This window comes from Molossus molossus, unplaced genomic scaffold (genome assembly GCF_014108415.1).
Source record: "Molossus molossus isolate mMolMol1 unplaced genomic scaffold, mMolMol1.p scaffold_m16_p_6, whole genome shotgun sequence".
In the NCBI taxonomy this organism is placed as follows: domain Eukaryota; kingdom Metazoa; phylum Chordata; class Mammalia; order Chiroptera; family Molossidae; genus Molossus; species Molossus molossus.
In genome coordinates, this window is record NW_023425399.1 from 20,427,981 (window position 1) to 20,433,536 (window position 5,556).

General features: G+C 41.6%; 1 non-coding gene across 1 annotated transcript; it reads left to right on the forward strand.

The window, feature by feature from the left end:
• The first annotated feature begins 267 nt into the window (after positions 1-267).
• LOC118619466 lies at positions 268-404 on the forward strand. Its single transcript, XR_004957240.1, has one exon. It is a non-coding gene; the product is annotated as a small nucleolar RNA SNORA2/SNORA34 family (small nucleolar RNA).
• The last annotated feature ends 5,152 nt before the right edge of the window (positions 405-5,556 follow it).

Below are 5,556 nucleotides of genomic sequence, written 5' to 3' on the forward strand. Positions count from 1 at the left end.
CTATCCTTACTTCCCCATAGCAGAGATGAGAACTGCTGTGACTTTTAACAGGATTTGACTGAAAGCTGAGGAAATTATAGCACCTGAAAACTAACAACTACCATTAGCTATGGCTGCTCTTAGAGCCATAATCCACCCCATTCATAATTCAGGGCCCTTTTGGGACTGAGGCCAGCCAACCCTCGCATTCATGGACCCCTGATTATCAGTCGACACGGTAGAGTCTAAAGCCCATCCTCTTTCTAACTTAGAAAGTTGTATTTTATATTGGCCCTGAATCAAGGCCAGCAGTTTGCTGAAGCTGCTGGTTTCAAGAAGGAGTCTAAAGAAATGTCTTTCTATGGTCTGTTGGCCGTTTCAGAACTTGGGAAATGTAATGGTCAATTCATTACAAAGAAACATCTGAGTAAAAAAAAAAAAAAAAGTTGTATTTTATAGGAATGTATTTTAATAAAGTTATTCTTTTTTATTCCTAATATTAGTTACCCATGCCTTCTCTTTTTTTCTTAATTAGTTTTACCAGAGGTTTTTATTTATTTAATTTTTCATAATTGAGATTTATTTGTTTTGAGGTAAAGTTCACAGACATTTCAATCTGTATACAACTCTTTTTTTTTTTTTTCCTTTATTGAGAGAGGTTTAGAGAGAGAGGAAGGGAGAGGGAGAGACAGAGAGAGACATTGAGGAGAAGAACATCGATTGGCCTCCTCCTGCATAATCCCCCCCCCCCCCCCCCCCCAGGGATTGAGCCCACAACCTGGGCATGTGTCCTGACTGGAAATCAAACTGGTGACCTCTTGGTGCATGGATCAACGCTCAACCAGTGAGCCACACCAGCCGGGCCACAATTCTTTTTTTAAAAAATATTTTAGAACTTTTGTTTTTATTTTTTTTGTTTCACTTATTTTTTTTTTTGTCATTATTGTTGAATGTATTACAGATGTTCCTCATTTTTCCCCCATTGACCCCCTTCTCCCCACTCCCGCCCCCCTCCTGCCTTTTCCCACACTGTTGTCTGTGTCCATTGGTTATGCATATAAGTTCTTTGGTTTATCTTCCCACCCCCCAACCCTTTTCTCTTTGAGGTTTGTCAGTCTAGCAACCAATTTGTACTTCTTAATCCCTTCACCTTTTTCACCCATTCACCGAACCCCCCTCCCATCTGGCATCCAACAAAATGTTCTCTGTATCTATGAGAATGTTTCTGTTCTGCCTGTTCATTTTGTTTGTAAATTCCATTGTCGATAGCTATGTATTCACTGACATTTTGTTTGCTCATATATTTTATATTTTTCTTCAAAAAGACCGACCCTTCAACATTTCATATAATAACGGTTTGGTGGTGATGAACTCCTTTAACTTTTTCTTGTCTGGGAAACTCTTTATATGGCCATCGATTCTGAATGACAGCTTTGCAGGATAGAGTAATCTTGGTTGTAGGTTCTTGCTTTTCATCACTCTGAATATTTCTTGCCACTCCCTTTTGGCCTGCAAAGTTTCTTTTGAGAAATCAGCTGACAGTCTAATGGGAACTCCCTTGTAGGTAACTAACTGTTCTCTTGCTGATTTTAAGATTCTCTCTTTGTCTTGAACCTTTTGCATTTTGATGATGATGTGTCTTGGTGTGGGCCTCTTGGGGTTCATCTTGTTTGGGATTCTCTGTGCTTCCTGGACTTGTATGTCTGTTTCCTTCACCAAGTTAGGGAAGTTTTCTGCCATTATTGTTTCAAATAGGTTTTCAATTTCTTGTTCTCTCTCTTCTCCTTCTGGCACCCCCAAGATGCGAATGTTGGCACGCTTGAAGTTGTCCCAGAGGCTCCTTACACTATCCTCATTATTTTGGATTCTGTTTTCTTTTGCTGTTCTGATTGGGTGTTTTTTGCTTCCTTATATTCCAAATCAGTGGTTTGCTTCTTGGCTTTACCTACTCTACTATAGAATCTGTGTAAATTATTCTTTATTTCAGTTAGTGCCTTCTTCATTTCTGACTCGTCTTTTTTTTATGCTCTTGAGGCCCTCACTAAGTTCGCTGAGGTTCTCACTAAGTTCATTGAGCATCCTTATAAGCTTTGAACTCAGCATCTGTTAGGTTGCTTATCTCTATTTCGCTTAGTTCTTTTCCTAGAGTTTTGTTCTTTTCTTTCATTTGGGAACTGTTTCTTTGTCTCCTCATTTTGGCTGCCTCCCTGTGTTTGTTTCTATGTATTATTTAACAAGCGGTATGGGGCTAGCTGAGACCAGATGATGCTTGTTTGAAAAAATTTAGGAAAAACCTGAAGCAGGATCCAAAACAGGACAATCCTATGGTTAAGCAACTGGCAACAGCTTAGGTGGGCCTGAAAGTTGGGTGGGGCGGGGCCTCAGGGAATCACCAGGGTGGGGCAACCAATGTGAGCCAGGTTGCTGGAGTCCCAGATATGGCAGCTGTCTGCTGCCCCAGGGAAGGGCTCACCAAAGGAACAAAGGCCTCTGACAGCACGCCTGTCCAGGAGAAAGTCCCCTCTCCTGTCCTCGCTCCAATGCCAAACAGCTCAGTTCTTTCCTGCATGTCTCTGGCGCCCCTCAAGCTGCCTCCCCTCCAAGCTCAGAGGGAGAGAGTCCGATAAGTCCGTGCGCGGGCCCTTTAATGAGCTGCCTGGGGCTCCAGCCGCCTCAGCCTCCCTGAGCCTCAGTTCCCGCTGGTTTTTCCAGCCAGAAGTTATGGGGACTTCTCTTCCTGGCCCTGGAACCCTGAGTGGGGCGCCTGGTGTGGGACAGGGACCCCTCAGTCCTCAGGGAGGACCTTCCCAGCCGAGGTGTCCTGATTTTTATCCGCCACACGTGTGTGTGTGTGACCAGCCCGTTGAGCCTCCACCCCTCCTACCATCTCGATGTGGCTGCTTCTTTAACTCCGTAGTTGTAGGACTTCCATTCAGCTTGATTTCAGACAGTTTTGAATGATGGTTGTTCTGTAATTTAGTTGTAACTTTGATGTGGTTGTGGGAGGACACGATACCGTGTTTACCTACGCCGCCATCTTGACCGCCACAATTCTTAATATACTTACCAAAAATGTCAAGTCATGTAGTTGTGATTCTTTTCTAAACTGTTATCCAGTGACTTTTCAGCTTAAAATGTGGAGATTAATTTTCTTCAATAGAGTATCAAGTATGGGATGGGGAGGAGGGTGTCTAGGGGAAAAAAGGAGAAACATCTGTGACAAGAATAAATTAATAAAAATTGAAAAAACATAGAGTATCAAGTACCAATATCTTCAAATGTTGTTAGCTGTTACATCAAAGTCCCACTAATTCACAATTCAATATCATATATACTAATCGAATTTTCAATCTTTCACAGCTCCTTAACAAAGTTACCCAGAAACTGGACTACCACACCAAAGATCTGACAGAATGCATAATCTTCTGACAGGGAGAGCCAAGATCACGGAGTGGTTTTCTTTAGGAAACAATTATACCAAAAACATGGGAATGGAAGTAATTTAAATTGTTCAAGACAGATTAAATGCGTGACTCCAAATTGCCATTTAGTATGCTTTGTATTACAGGATATAAAAACTACCCTGGTCTGTGGAACATTAAGCTGACACCCAAGACAATCAAAACCTCCCATATTCAATATCCCACTATTTTCTGGTTGTACCAAAAAATAAACAACCAGCAAATGATTTCACCTATTTAAAAAAACATTTGCACTTTTTAAAAATGGGATGAGGGGAATTCCCTCCTTCTTAAAAATGTTTCTAGAGCCCTGGCCAGTTTGGCTCAGCGGTTGGAGCGTCGGCCTGCGGACCAGAGTCCCGGGTTCGATTGCTGCTAGGGGCACGTACCAAAAAAAAAAAATGTTTCTAGAGCTGCTAAAAAACTTGCATTTACAAAATGGTTGATAACAATATTCCTCTGGATTGTACAAGAAGGGAGACCGGGACCACTGATAAAACATGGTATATGACGTTCATCAGACCTGGCTTCTTTCTTTCCTGCTTCATCTGAGATTGGACTCTCCTTGTTTTTAGTTTCTCCATTTTCCGCAGGTAGATCTTTAGGTTCCTGGTCAGCCACTTCGGCCTGCTTTCCCTCTGCTCTCCTTTTCCCTTACATTTGCACTTTTTTTGTCTGCCTATTTCTTTCCATTTGCACCTCTGGATTCATTGTCTACCCTCTTTGCCCCATTGGATGAATTGTTGTCTACTGCTATAGTCCTGTATGAACTACTGTACCAGTGGGCTCACTTGCTTTCTGGCTACCAACTGGGCCCAGCCAATGGGGCGTCCAGACAGACTGGAGAGAGGGAGTGGAGTGAGGTCATATTTCTTTTCCAGGCTCCTTCCAGCAAGGTTGCTTCAGGCTGGCTAGTCTCTCTATTGAAGGTCACTGTTTCTCTTACAGTAGCTTTCTTTGTACAACCCTTTCTTTTCAGGCAATGGTAGCCTTTTCAGGGATGGTGATGGTTCTGCTCTTACTAGCCCCAGATTACTGAGTTATCTCTTGTGGTTCTCCTACACTCTGCCCACGCTTTTGTAAATAGCCTGTTCATTAAACCCTCCTCTAATCTTTCTAATTTCAATGAACCACCTGTTTCCTGTCAGGTATCTGACTGATACACCCACAGACCATTGTAACTGGTACATGTTCTTCATTTGAAATGTAAAATTAATCATTACCTTTATACTTCTCCCAAATGAGAAGACAACATTAGATCAACAAGGTTGCAGGATACAAGATCAATACTCAAAAATCAGTTGATTTCTATACATTTGCAATGAACAATCCAGAAATGAAATTTTAAAAATGTCATTTACAATAGTATAAAAAAGAATAACTTACTCGGAGGTAAATTTAACAAAAGAAGTTCAAAAAACTTTGTATACTGAAAACTTTGAAACACTGTTTAAAAAATTTTTTAGCCCTGGCCAGTTTGGCTCAGCGGTTGGAGCGTCGGCCTACGGTCTAGAGAGACCCGGGTTCAGTTCCCACTAAGAGCACGTACCTGGGTTGCAGTTTGTCCCCGGCCCTGGTTGTGTCGTGTTGGTGGCAACCACTCGATGTGTCCCTTTCATATCAATGTTTCTCTCTCTCTCTCTCTCTCTCTCTCTCTCCCTCCCTCCCTCCCTCCCTCCCTCCCTCCTACTCTATCTGAACAAAAAATGGAAAAAAAATGTCCTCGGGTGAGGATAAAAAAAAAATTTTAAACCTAAATAAATGAAAAAAAAGTTTCCATGTTCATGGGTTAGAAGACATAATATTGTAAAGATGGCATTACTACCCAAATTGATCTACAGATTCAATACAGTCTCTCTCAAAATTCCAGCTAACAAGTTGATTCTAAAATTTGTATGGAAATTCAAGGGACCCAGAAGCCAAAACAATCTTGACAAAGTACAAAGTTGGAGGATTCACATGTTCTGATTTCAAACTAACTACAGAGCTGCATGAATCAAGACACTGCTACTGGCTTAAAGCTAGACATAAAAAGTAATGTAAGGAAATTGAGAGTCCAGGAATAAACCCTTATACTTATGGTCAATTGATTTTTGGAAAAGATGCCAAGGCGATC